At 51.4% G+C, this 14,103-nt stretch overlaps 1 long non-coding RNA gene across 1 annotated transcript; it reads left to right on the plus strand.

The window, feature by feature from the left end:
* Positions 1–1,212: 1,212 nt before the first annotated feature.
* On the plus strand, positions 1,213–12,748 carry LOC140429344 (uncharacterized). The gene is made up of 2 exons (XR_011949045.1): positions 1,213–1,300; positions 11,945–12,748. It is a non-coding gene; the product is annotated as an uncharacterized lncRNA (long non-coding RNA).
* Positions 12,749–14,103: the final 1,355 nt, after the last annotated feature.

Genomic DNA, 14,103 nt, shown 5'->3' on the forward strand with positions numbered 1-14,103 from the left:
TCCAAGCTGACAAGAAAGGGCATTACCCCCGATCCTCCGCTCGATCTCAACCAAAAGACCGAGACGGCGTCGTTTCCCAAAAATGCGAAACGTGTCGAAGCTTCCGGTCACAACCCTCGTGCCCCACACAGATTGTGTGTCCATCTCTGTCTTCCTTTATCCTTGTGACGTTTACCAAAGGAAATCGGCTGGGGATTGGCCCAGGTTCTGGCCACTGAAGGATGTCGAGGGGAGCAGGTTCCCAAGCTCCGATCCTCACTCCGGGATCACATTTCCCCGAATGACTCCCTGAGAGGTCACTCGAGGGAACCAGGGCCTCCTTTAGGCAGCTGCCCCGGGAAGTTTGAAAAATGAGTCCCAGTGAATTGTATAATGGCCTCAGATGCTTGCACCGAGTGGACATTGGCCGTGTACCACTGCTCCATTCGTCAGCGGTGCTCCCAGTTTCTGCTCAACTACATGGTCCTCCCAGACACAGGATCTAATCGCAGGTTGTATATATACTGCAAATGTGAAAAACAGAGATTGCCGTTCCATTAGTTTCAAGTGAATCAAAACCCAGGTATCAAAACTGAGGAGTAGTCCCATCGGCCACAGTTAGAATATAGAACATACAGTGCAGAAGGAGGCCATTCGGCCCATCAAGTCTGCACCAACCCACTTAAGCCCTCACTTCCACCCTATCCTCGTAACCCAATAAAACCTCCTAACCTTTTTGGACACTAAGGGCAATTTATCATGGCCAATCCACCTAACCAGCACATCTTTGGACTGTGGGAGGAAACCGGAGCACCCGGAGGAAACCCACGCAGACACGGGGAGAATGTGCAGACTCCGCACAGACAGTGACCTAGCGGGGAATCGAACCTGGGACCCTGGCGCTGTGAAGCCACAGTCCTATCCACTTGTGCTACCGTACCAGTTCTTTTGAACTTCACATTATCCTCCACCACCTATCGCTTCAAAGTGCTGGAAGGAAATAAAACCTGACATTTATTTAGTGCCTTTCACAACCTGAGGACATTGCAAAGTGCTTTATATAGAAACATAGAGAAAAGGAGCAGGAGGAGGCCTTTCAGCCCTTCTAGCCCACTTCGCCATTCATTCTGATCCTGCCTGATCAGCATTAAAGCCAATGAAGTACTTTTGAAGTGTAATCACTGCTATAATGTGGTATCCATGGCAGCCAGCAAACAACAATGTGTAAATGTGCGGTTATGTCTCTGCCTTTGCAGCTAACAGGAGCACGGCAGTAAATACAGCTGTGAGACTGGAGGACAGGAAGCTCGGGCCTTGGGGGGTCAGTATGGGGGGGGGGGGGGGGCATGGAGTCTGAGACAGAGCCAAGGCCTGAGAAAGGGTCGGGGTGCCCCAGGATGAGAGTGGTTGCCTTAGGCGCCTGGAGAGGGAGTGGGTGGGTGGAGGGATCCCAAGGGATACACAAGTGGGCACGGAGAGAGATTGGGACCCACTGGGATGTAAGCGGGGGGGGAAGGGGGGGGACGCGAGTGTCTGTGTGTGTGGGCGTGTGAATGTGAGTGTGTGGTGTGTGGACATGTGAGTGTGTGGGTGTAGTGTGTGAGTGAGGTATGATGGTGGTGCGTGAGTGTGGTGTGGGTGTGTGTGAGTGTAGTGAGTATGTTTGTGTGTGGTGTGTGAGTGGTGTGTGTGAATGTTGTGTGTGTGTGCAGGTGTGAGTGCAGTGACTGTGTGTGTGAGTGCAGTGAGTGTGTGTGTGTGAGTAAATGCAGTGAGTGTTGAGAGTGAGCGCAGTGAGTGTGTGGATGTTGTTTGGGTGTGTGGTGTGAGTGAGTGAGGTGCGTGAGTGCAGTGTGAGCGTGGTGTGTGAATGTTGTGTGTGTTTGAGTATGGTGTGTGAATGTTGTGTGTGAGTATGTGAGTGCATTTGAGTGAGTGTGATGTCTGAGTGTGTGTGTGGTGTATGAGTGGGAGTGTGGTGTGTCAATATATCTGTGTGAGTGTGATGTGTGTATTTTTGTGAATGTGGTTTGTGAGTGTATTTTTGTGAATGTGAGTGTATTTGTGTAAGTGTGGCATGTGTGTATTTGAGTGAGTGTGGTGTGTGAGTGTAGTGTGTGTGAATGATGTGTGTGTATGAGTGAGTGCAGTGAGTATGTTTGGATGTGGTGTGGTGTGTGAGTGGTGTGTGTGGATGTTGTGTGAGTGTGCAGGTGTGAGTGCAGTGACTGTGTGTGTGAGCGCAGTGAGTGTGTGCGTTAGTGCAGTGAGTGTGTGTGAGTGCAGTGAGTGTGTGTGAGTGTGTGCAGTGTGTGTGTGGATGTTTGTGTGTGTGTGTGTGTGGTGTGTGTGTGAGTGAGGTGTGTGAATGCTGTGTGTGTGGTTTGTGATGTGTGCATGGACTATGAGTGCAGTGTGTGTGTGTGATGTGTGAATGTTATATGTATGAGGTGTGTGATATTGTGTGTATGTGTGTGCAGTATGAGTGCAGTGTGTGTGGCGTGTGAGTGCAGTGTGTGTATGGATGGTGTGCATGAGTGTGAAGTGTGGGGGGTGTATGAGTGCAGTGTGTGTGCATGAGTGTGAATGCAGTGTCTGCGTGTGGGTGTGTTGTGTCAGTGGTGTATGAGTGCAGTGTGTGTGGTGTATGGGTGTGTGTGAGTGTGGTATATGGATGTGTGTGTGAGAGTGGTGTATGGGTGCATATGTGAGTGTGGTGTATGGGTGTGTGTGTGAGTGTGGTGTATGGGTGTGTGTGTGTGGTGTATGGGTGTGTGTGAGAGTGTGGTGTATGGGTGTGTGTGAGTGTGGTGTATGGGTGTGTGTGTGAGTGTGGTGTATGGGTGCGTGTGTGAGTGTTGTGTATGGGTGTGTGTGTGAGAGTGGTGTATGGGTGTGAGTGTGGTGTATGGGTGTGTGTGAGAGTGGTGTATGGGTGTGTGTGTGAGTGTGGTGTATGGGTGTGTGAGTGTGGTGTATGGGTGTGTGTGTGAGTGTGGTGTATGGGTGTATGGGTGTGTGAGTGTGGTGTATGGGTGTGTGTGTGTGAGTGTGGTGTAAGGGTGTATGTGTGAGTGTGGTGTATGGGTGTGTGAGTATGGTGTATGGGTGTGTGTGAGTGTGGTGTATGGGTGTGTGTGTGAGTGTAGTGTATGGGTGTGTGTGTGAGTGTGGTGTATGGGTGTGTGTGTGAGTGTGGTGTATGGGTGTGTGTGTGAGTGTGGTGTATGGGTGTGTGAGTGTGGTGTATGGGTCTGTGTGTGAGTGTGGTGTATGGGTGTGTGAGTGTGGTGTATGGGTGTGTGTGTGAGTGTGGTGTATGGGTGTGTGTGTGAGTGTGGTGTATGGGTGTGTGTGTGAGTGTGGTATATGGGTGTGTGTGTGTGAGAGTGGTGTATGGGTGTGTGTGAGTGTGGTGTTTGGGTGTGTGTGTGTGAGAGTGGTGTATGGGTGTGTGTGTGTGGTGTATGGGTGTGTGTGTGGGTGTGGTGTATGGGTGTGTCTGTGAGAGTGGTGTATGGGTGTGTGTGTGTGAGTGTGGTGTATGGGTGTGTGTGTGAGTGTGGTGTATGGTTGTGTGTGTGAGTATGGTGTATGGGTGTGTGTGAGTGTGGTGTATGGGTGTGTGTGTGAGTGTGGTGTATGGGTGTGTGTGTGAGTGTGGTGTATGGGTGTGTGAGTGTGGTGTATGGGTCTGTGTGTGAGTGTGGTGTATGGGTGTGTGAGTGTGGTGTATGGGTGTGTGTGTGAGTGTGGTGTATGGGTGTGTGTGTGAGTGTGGTGTATGGGTGTGTGTGTGAGTGTGGTGTATGGGTGTGTGTGTGAGTGTGGTGTATGGGTGTGTGTGTGAGTGTGGTATATGGGTGTGTGTGTGTGAGAGTGGTGTATGGGTGTGTGTGAGTGTGGTGTTTGGGTGTGTGTGTGTGAGAGTGGTGTATGGGTGTGTGTGTGTGGTGTATGGGTGTGTGTGTGGGTGTGGTGTATGGGTGTGTCTGTGAGAGTGGTGTATGGGTGTGTGTGTGTGAGTGTGGTGTATGGGTGTGTGTGTGAGTGTGGTGTATGGTTGTGTGTGTGAGTATGGTGTATGGGTGTGTGTGAGTGTGGTGTATGGGTGTGTGTGTGAGTGTGGTGTATGGGTGTGTGTGTGAGTGTGGTGTATGGGTGTGTGTGTGAGTGTGGTGTATGGGTGTGTGTGTGAGAGTGGTGTATGGGTGTGAGTGTGGTGTATGGGTGTGTGAGTGTGGTGTATGGGTGTGTGTGTGAGTGTGGTGTATGGGTGTGTGAGTGTGGTGTATGGGTGTGTGTGTGAGTGTGGTGTACGGGTGTGTGTGTGAGTGTGGTGTATGGGTGTGAGTGTGGTGTATGGGTGTGTGTGAGAGTGGTGTATGGGTGTGTGTGTGTGAGTGTGGTGTATGGGTGTGTGTGTGAGAGTGGTGTATGGGTGTGAGTGTGGTGTATGGGTGTGTGTGTGCGTGGGTGTGGTGTATGGGTGTGTGTGTGTGATTGTGGTGTATGGGTGTGTGTGTGAGTGTGGTGTATGGGTGTGTGTGTAAGAGTGGTGTATGGGTGTGTGTGTGAGTGTGGTGTATGGGTGTGTGTGTGAGTGTGGTGTATGGGTGTGTGTGTGAGAGTGGTGTATGGGTGTGTGTGTGAGTATGGTGTATGGGTGTGTGTGAGTGTGGTGTATGTGTGTGTGAGTGTGGTGTATGGGTGTGTGTGTGCGTGTGGTATATGGGTGTGTGTGTGTGTGAGTGTGGTGTATGGGTGTGTGTGTGAGTGTGGTGTATGGGTGTGTGTGTGCGTGAGTGTGGTGTATGGGTGTGTGTGAGTATGGTGCATGGGTGTGTGTGTGAGTGTGAGTATGGTGTATGGGTGTGAATGTGAGTATGGTGTATGTGTGCGTGTGAGTGTGAATGGTTTGTGGGTGTGAGTGCGATCTTTGTCTGTGTGTGGATGTGGCTTGTTTGTGTATGAGTGAGGTTTGTGTGTGTGTGAGGTTTGTGTGTGTGTGGTAGTCAGTATTAGAGGTATTAGGGTACCTTGTAATGCTGTGAGACCATTGGTGTGTGTGTGTGTGTGTGGTGTATCGGTGTGAGTGTGGTGTATGGGTGTGTGTGTGAGTGTGGTGTATGGGTGTGTGTGTGAGTGTGGTGTATGGGTGTGTGAGTGTGGTGTATGGGTGTGTGTGTGAGTGTGGTGTATGGGTGTGTGAGTGTGGTGTATGGGTGTGTGTGTGAGTGTGGTGTATGGGTGTGTGAGTGTGGTGTATGGGTGTGTGTGTGAGTGTCGTGTATGGGTGTGTGTGTGAGTGTGGTATATGGGTGTGTGTGTGAGTGTGGTGTATGGGTGTGTGTGTGTGAGTGTGGTGTATGGGTGTGTGTGTGAGTGTGGTGTATGGGTGTGTGTGTGAGAGTGGTGTATGGGTGTGTGTGTGAGAGTGGTATATGGGTGTGTGTGTGAGTGTGGTGTTTGGGTGTGTGTGTGTGTGGTGTATGGGTGTCAGTGTGGTGTATGGGTGTGTGTGTGAGTGTGGTATATGGGTGTGTGTGTGAGTGTGGTGTATGGGTGTGTGTGTGTGTGGTGTATGGGGGGGTGAGAGTGGTGTATGGGTGTGTGTGTGAATATGGTGTATGGGTGTGTGTGTGTGTGAGTGTGGTGTACGGGTGTGTGTGTGAGTGTGGTGTATGGGTGTGTGTGTGAGTGTGGTGTATGGGTGTGTGTGTGAGTGTGGTGTATGGGTGTGTGTGTGAGTGTGGTGTATGGGTGTGTGTGTGTGTGAGTGTGGTGTATCGGTGTGTGTGTGTGTGGTATATGGGTGTGTGTGTGTGAGTGTGGTGCATGGGTGTGTTTGTGAGAGTGGTGTATGGGTGTGTGTGTGTGGTGTATGGGTGTGAGTGTGGTGTATGGGTGTGTGTGTGAGTGTGGTGTATGGGTGTGTGTGTGAGTGTGGTGTATGGGGGTGTGTGTGAGAGTGGTGTATGGGTGTGTGTGTGAGTGTGGTATATGGGTGTGTGTGTGAGTGTGGTGTATGGGTGTGTGTGAGTGTGGTGTATGGGGGTGTGTGTGAGAGTGGTGTATGGGTGTGTGTGTGAGTGTGGTATATGGGTGTGTGTGAGAGTGGTGTATGGGTGTGTGTGTGAGTGTGGTGTATGGGTGTGTGTGTGTGGTGTATGGGTGTGTGTGAGTGTGGTTTATGAGTGTGTGTGAGTGTGGTGTGAATTTGTGTGTGTTTGAGTGTGGTGTATGGGTGTGTGTGTGAGTGTGGTGTATGGGTGTGTGTGTGTGTGTGGTATATGGGTGTGTGTGTGAGTGTGGTGTATGGGTGTGTGTGTGAGTGAGGTATATGGGTGTGTGTGTGAGTGTGGTGTATGGGTTTGTGTGTGAGTGAGGTGTATGGGTTTGTGTGTGTGTGGTATATGGGTGTGTGTGTGTGTGTGGTATATGGGTGTGTGTGTGAGTGTGGTGTATGGGTGTGTGTGTGAGTGAGGTGTATGGGTTTGTGTGTGTGTGGTATATGGGTGTGTGTGTGAGTGTGGTGTATGGGTGTGTGTGTGAGTGAGGTGTATGGGTTTGTGTGTGTGTGGTATATGGGTGTGTGTGTGTGTGAGTGTGGTGTATGGGTGTGTGTGTGTGTGTGGTATATGGGTGTGTGTGTGTGTGAGTGTGGTGTATGGGTGTGTTTGTGAGAGTGGTGTATGGGTGTGTGTGTGAGTGTGGTGTATGAGTGTGTGTGTGCGTGAGTGTGGTGTATGGGTGTGTGTGTGAGTGTGGTGTATGGGTGTGTGTATGTGTGTGGTGTATGGGTGTGTGTGTGTGTGTGTGAGTGTGGTATATGGGTGTGAGTGTGGTGTATGGGTGTGTTTGTGAGAGTGGTGTATGGGGGTGTGTGTGAGTGTGGTGTATGGGTGGGTGTGTGTGAGTGTGGTGTATGGATGTGTGTGTGAGTGTGGTGTATGGGTGTGTGTGTGAGTGTGGTGTATGGGTGTGTGTATGTGTGTGGTGTATGGGTGTGTGTGTGAGTGTGGTGTATGGGTGTGTGTGTGCGTGAGTGTGGTGTATGGGTGTGTGTGTGAGTGTGGTGTATGGGTGTGTGTATGTGTGTGGTGTATGGGTGTGTGTGTGAGTGTGGTGTATGGGTGTGTGTGTGCGTGAGTGTGGTGTATGGGTGTGTGTGTGAGTGTGGTGTATGGGTGGGTGTGTGTGAGTGTGGTGTATGGGTGTGTGTGTGAGTGTGGTGTATGGGTATGTGTGTGAGTGTGGTGTATGGGTGTGTGTATGTGTGTGGTGTATGGGTGTGTGTGTGAGTGTGGTGTATGGGTGGGTGTGTGTAAGTGTGGTGTATGGGTGTGCGTGTGAGTGTGGTGTATGGGTGTGTGTGTGAGTGTCGTGTATGGGTGTGTGTATGTGTGTGGTGTATGGGTGTGTGTGTGTGTGTATGTGTGTGGTGTATGGGTGTGAATGTGAGTATGGTGTATGTGTGCGTGTGAGTGTGAATGGTTTGTGGGTGTGAGTGCGATCTTTGTCTGTGTGTGGATGTGGCTTGTTTGTGTATGAGTGAGGTTTGTGTGTGTGTGAGGTTTGTGTGTGTGTGAGGTTTGTGTGTGTGAGTGAGGTTTGTGTGTGAGGTTTGTGTGTGTGAGTGAGGTTTGTGTATGTGTGGTAGTCAGTATTAGAGGTATTAGGGTACCTTGTAATGCTGTGAGACCATTGGTGTGTGTGTGTGTGTGTGGTGTATCGGTGTGAGTGTGGTGTATGGGTGTGTGTGTGAGTGTGGTGTATGGGTGTGTGTGTGAGTGTGGTGTATGGGTGTGTGAGTGTGGTGTATGGGTGTGTGTGTGAGTGTGGTGTATGGGTGTGTGAGTGTGGTGTATGGGTGTGTGTGTGAGTGTGGTGTATGGGTGTGTGAGTGTGGTGTATGGGTGTGTGTGTGAGTGTCGTGTATGGGTGTGTGTGTGAGTGTGGTATATGGGTGTGTGTGTGAGTGTGGTGTATGGGTGTGTGTGTGTGAGTGTGGTGTATGGGTGTGTATGTGAGTGTGGTGTAAGGGTGTGTGTGTGAGAGTGGTGTATGGGTGTGTGTGTGAGAGTGGTATATGGGTGTGTGTGTGAGTGTGGTGTTTGGGTGTGTGTGTGTGTGGTGTATGGGTGTCAGTGTGGTGTATGGGTGTGTGTGTGAGTGTGGTATATGGGTGTGTGTGTGTGTGGTGTATGGGGGGGGTGAGAGTGGTGTATGGGTGTCTGTGTGAATATGGTGTATGGGTGTGTGTGTGTGTGAGTGTGGTGTACGGGTGTGTGTGTGAGTGTGGTGTATGGGTGTGTGTGTGAGTGTGGTGTATGGGTGTGTGTGTGAGTGTGGTGTATGGGTGTGTGTGTGAGTGTGGTGTATGGGTGTGTGTGTGTGTGAGTGTGGTGTATCGGTGTGTGTGTGTGTGGTATATGGGTGTGTGTGTGTGAGTGTGGTGCATGGGTGTGTTTGTGAGAGTGGTGTATGGGTGTGTGTGTGTGTGGTGTATGGGTGTGAGTGTGGTGTATGGGTGTGTGTGTGAGTGTGGTGTATGGGTGTGTGTGTGAGTGTGGTGTATGGGGATGTGTGTGAGAGTGGTGTATGGGTGTGTGTGTGAGTGTGGTATATGGGTGTGTTTGTGAGTGTGGTGTATGGGTGTGTGTGAGTGTGGTGTATGGGGGTGTGTGTGAGAGTGGTGTATGGGTGTGTGTGTGAGTGTGGTATATGGGTGTGTGTGAGTGTGGTGTATGGGGGTGTGTGTGAGAGTGGTGTATGGGTGTGTGTGTGAGTGTGGTGTATGTGTGTGTGTGTGTGGTGTATGGGTGTGTGTGAGTGTGGTGTATGGGTGTGTGTGTGAGTGTGGTGTATGTGTGTGTGTGTGTGGTGTATGGGAGTGTGTGAGTGTGGTGTATGGGTGTGTGTGAGTGTGGTGTATGGGTGTGTGTTTGAGTGTGGTGTATGGGTGTGTGTGTGAGTGTGGTGTATGGGTGTGTGTGTGTGTGTGGTATATGGGTGTGTGTGTGAGTGTGGTGTATGGGTGTGTGTGTGAGTGAGGTGTATGGGTTTGTGTGTGTGTGGTATATGGGTGTGTGTGTGTGTGTGAGTGTGGTGTATGGGTGTGTGTGTGTGTGTGGTATATGGGTGTGTGTGTGAGTGTGGTGTATGGGTTTGTGTGTGAGTGAGGTGTATGGGTTTGTGTGTGTGTGGTATATGGGTGTGTGTGTGTGGTGTATGGGTGTGTGTGTGAGTGAGGTGTATGGGTTTGTGTGTGTGTGGTATATGGGTGTGTGTGTGTGTGTGGTATATGGGTGTGTGTGTGAGTGTGGTGTATGGGTGTGTGTGTGAGTGAGGTGTATGGGTTTGTGTGTGTGTGGTATATGGGTGTGTGTGTGAGTGTGGTGTATGGGTGTGTGTGTGAGTGAGGTGTATGGGTTTGTGTGTGTGTGGCATATGGGTGTGTGTGTGTGAGTGTGGTGTATGGGTGTGTGTGTGTGTGTGGTATATGGGTGTGTGTGTGTGTGAGTGTGGTGTATGGGTGTGTTTGTGAGAGTGGTGTATGGGTGTGTGTGTGAGTGTGGTGTATGAGTGTGTGTGTGCGTGAGTGTGGTGTATGGGTGTGTGTGTGAGTGTGGTGTATGGGTGTGTGTATGTGTGTGGTGTATGGGTGTGTGTGTGTGTGTGTGAGTGTGGTATATGGGTGTGAGTGTGGCGTATGGGTGTGTTTGTGAGAGTGGTGTATGGGTGTGTGTGTGAGTGTGGTGTATGGGTGGGTGTGTGTGAGTGTGGTGTATGGGTGTGTGTGTGAGTGTGGTGTATGGGTGTGTGTGTGAGTGTGGTGTATGGGTGTGTGTATGTGTGTGGTGTATGGGTGTGTGTGTGAGTGTCGTGTATGGGTGTGTGTGTGCGTGAGTGTGGTGTATGGGTGTGTGTGTGAGTGTGGTGTATGGGTGGGTGTGTTTGAGTGTGGTGTATGGGTGTGTGTGTGAGTGTGGTGTATGGGTGTGTGTGTGAGTGTGGTGTATGGGTGTGTGTATGTGTGTGGTGTATGGGTGTGTGTGTGCGTGAGTGTGGTGTATGGGTGTGTGTGTGAGTGTGGTGTATGGGTGGGTGTGTGTGAGTGTGGTGTATGGGTGTGTGTGTGAGTGTGGTGTATGGGTGTGTGTGTGAGTGTCGTGTATGGGTGTGTGTATGTGTGTGGTGTATGGGTGTGTGTGTGTGTGTATGTGTGTGGTGTATGGGTGCGTGTGTGGTGTATGGGTGTGTGTGTGAGTGTGGTGTATGGGTGTGTGTGTGAGTGTGGTGTATGGGTGTGTGTGTGAGTGTGAGTATGGTGTATGGGTGTGTGTGAGTATGGTGTATGGGTGCGTGTGAGTGTGAATGGTTTGTGGGTGTGAGTGTGATGTTTGTCTGTGTGTGAGTGTGGCTTGTATGTGTATGAGTGAGGTTTGTGTGTGTGTGAGGTTTGTGTGTGTGTGTGAGGTTTGTGTGTGTGTGAGGTTTGTGTGTGTGTGGTATTCGGTATTAGGGGTATTACGGTACCCTGTAATGCTGTAAGACCATTGGTGTAGGAGGTACTGTTTTCATTGGCTAAGCTTGCCTGTTGGTTCCGCCCAGTAAGGCGTGTTCAGCACCGACCGTCTAGCCATCCTCGGCTACGTAGTGCATGATGGAGTTATAGGCCCAGACCCTGAACGCTATCGCCCCCTCATGGAGTTCCCCCTCCCTCACTGCTCCAAGGCCCTGAAACGCTGCCTGGGATTTTTCTCTTATTATGCCCAGTGGGTCCCCAACTATGCGGACAAGGCCCGCCCGCTAATCCAATCCATGGTTTTTCCCCTGTAGACAGAGGCCCACCAGGCCTTCAGCCACATCAAAGCGGACATCGTAAAGGCCACGATGCACGCCATCGACGAGTCCCTCCCCTTCCAAGTCAAGAGCGACGCGTCCGACGTAGCTCTGGTGGCTACCCTCAACCAAGCGGGCAGACCCGTGGCCTTCTTCTCACGCACCCTCCACGCTTCAGAAATCCGCCATTCCTCAGTTGAAAAGGAGGCCCAGGCCACAGTAGAAGCTGTGCAACATTGGAGGCATTACCTGGCCGGCAGGAGATTCACTCTCCTCACTGACCAACGATGTGCATGTTCGATAATGCACAGCGGGGCAAGATAAAGAACGACAAGATCTTACGGTGGAGGATCTAACTCTCCACCTACAACTACGAGATCTTGTATCGTTCCGGGAAGCTAAACGAGCCTCCCGATGCCCTGTCCCGCGGCACATGTGCCACCACACAAGTGGACCGCCTCCGAGCCCTTCACGAGGACCTCTGCCACCCGGGGGTCACTCTCTTTTTCCACTTTATCAAGACCCGCAACCTGCCCTACCCCATCGAGGAGGTCAGGACAGCCACCAGGAACTGCCAAATCTGCGCGGAGTGCAAGCCGCACTTCTGCAGCCCAGAGAAAGCGCACCTGATAAAGGCTTCCCGTCCCTTTAAACGCCTCAGTTTGGACTTCAAAGGGCCCCTCCCCTCCACCGACCGCAACACGCACTTCCTGAATGTGATTGACGAGTACTCCCGGTTTCCATTCGCCATTCCCTGTCCCGACATGACCGCAGCCACTGTCATAAAAGCTCTCCACAGTATCTTTACGCTTTTTGGTTTCCCCGCTTGCATACACAGCGATAGGTGGTCTTCCTTCATGAGCGACGAACTGTGTCAATTCCTGCTCAGCAAGGACATTGCCTCGAGCAGGACGACCAGTTACAACCCCCGGGAAACCGGAGAGGTAGAGAGGGAGAACAGAACGGTCTGGAAGAACGTCCTACTGGCCCCACGGTCCAGGAATCTCCCAGTCTCCCGCTGGCAGGAGGTCCTCCCGGATGCCCTCCATTCCATCCGGTCACTGCTGTGTATCACGGCCAACCAAACACCTCACGAACGTTTCCTTGTCTTCCCTAGGAAGTCCTCCTCCGGGACCTCGCTCCCAACCTGGCTGGCAGCTTCTGGACCCATCCTGCTCCGCAAACATGTGCGGGCGCCCAAGTCGGACCTATTGGTCGAGAGGGTCCATCTCCTCCACGCTAACCCTCAGTACGCCTACGTGGCGTACCCTGACGGCTGACAGGATACAGTCTCCCTATGGGACCAGGCGCCCGCTGGATCTCCACACACACCCCCACCACCAATCCCACCCTCCATCCCACTGCCGCACCCCACAGCCGCCCCCTTCCCAGGTGGATCGGTCCTCCCACTGGTCCCGTCTAGGGGTGATGAAGCTGCCGAAGAAGCCGAAGCGACACTCCCGGAGCCACAGATGCCCGAGCCGGCGCCTGCATATCCACCAAAGCTACGACGATCGCAGAGGACGACCAGGGCCCCCGATCGACTAATTGCTTCATTCTGAACTGTAAACAAATTTTGTAAATAGTTGCGATGTAATGAGGCAAAACTACTGTACTGATGTATACCGGGTACCTCCATAACCTTAACCTCTACCACTGTGTAATGCGAGGCCACCAGCCCAGCCGGACACTTTTTTTTTAACAGGGTGTGAATGTGGGAGTCGGTATTAGAGGTATTACGGTTCCCTGTAATGCTGTAAGACCATTGGTGTAGGAGGTACTGTTTTCATTGGTTAAGCCTGCCTGCTGGTTCCGCCCAGTAAGGTGGAGCATAAGAGCCCGTGTCTCCCCAGCAGCTGCCTTCTGTACCTGCGCTGCTGGGGGAAACATCTCGTGTAATAAAGCCTTCAATTGTCTCCAATCTCGCTTCTGGAGTTATTGATCGAGCATCAGTGTGTGAGAGTGGTGTTTGTGAGTGTGTGTGTGATTTGTGTGGTTTGTGTGGGTGTGTGTGTGGTTTGTGTGTGAGGTTTGTGTGTGTGTGAGTGAGTGGTTTTTGTGTGTGTGTGAGGTTTGTGTGTGTGTGAGGTTTGCATGTGTGTGTGTGTGTGAGGTTTGTGTGTGTGACGTTTGTGTGTGTGCGAGGTTTGTGTGTGTGAGTGAGTAGTTTTTGTGTGTTTGTGTGTGTGTGAGGTTTGTGTGTGTTTGTGTGTGTGAGGTTTGTGTGTGTGAGGTTTGTGTGTGTGAGGTTTGTGTGTGTGTGAGGTTTGTGTGTGTGTGAGGTTTGTGTGTGTGTGAGGTTTGTGTGTGTGAGGTTTGTGTGTGTGAGGTTTGTGTATGTGTGTGGTTTGTGTGTGTGAGTGAGTGTTTTTTGTGTGTGTGTGAGGTTTGTGTGTGTGAGGTTTGTGTGTGTGTGAGGTTTGTGTGTGTGTCTGTGGTTTGTGTGTGTGAGGTTTGTGTGTGTGTGTGTGAGGTTTGTGTGTGTGAGGTTTGTGTGTGTGAGGTCTGTGTGTGTGTGAGGTTTGTGTGTGTGTGTGTGGTTTGTGTGAGTGAGTGTTTTTTGTGTGTTTGTGAGGTTTGTGTGTGTGTGAGGTTTGTGTGTGTGTCTGTGGTTTGTGTGTGTGAGGTTTGTGTGTGTGTGTGTGAGGTTTGTGTGTGTGAGGTTTGTGTGTGTGAGGTCTGTGTGTGTGTGAGGTTTGTGTGTGTGTATGGTTTGTGTGTGTGAGTGAGTGTTGTTTGTGTGTGTGAGGTTTGTGTGTGTGAGGTTTGTGTGTGTGTGAGGTTTGTGTGCGTGTGTGTGTTTATGTGGGTGTGTGAGGTTTGTGTGTGTGAGTGAGTGTGGTTTTTGTGTGTTTACGTGGGTGTGTGTGGTTTGTGTGTGTGAGTGAGTGCGCATATGTGTGCGTATCCGGGTGGTCTAGGACGATTGTGTTGGGACCCACCACAAGATATTCCAGCTAAAAACTGATTGACATTGGACAGGATCCGATGGTCCTGATGACGGGCTGAGCCAGAAAATCCCTCCATTTGGCTGTCGGCCCCGATATTTTGTCAGTCTCTGACTGAATCCCAGCACGCAGTTCTCCGGCTGCACATTTGGCTTTTAGTCCAGTTTTCGAGCCACTCTGAAGGACAGAATTCAGTGGACGTGGTTTACGCTGTCAGTGTGGTGGTTCGGAGCCTGGCAGAGTCGTCAAGACCAGCTCATGCCACCCGATCACCACGGACAATACCACCCCCGCCCCCCCGCCCCCCCCATCCCCACCCCCGCCCAGG

The sequence above is a fragment of the Scyliorhinus torazame genome, chromosome 1, assembly GCF_047496885.1.
Source record: "Scyliorhinus torazame isolate Kashiwa2021f chromosome 1, sScyTor2.1, whole genome shotgun sequence".
NCBI classification, from domain to species: domain Eukaryota; kingdom Metazoa; phylum Chordata; class Chondrichthyes; order Carcharhiniformes; family Scyliorhinidae; genus Scyliorhinus; species Scyliorhinus torazame.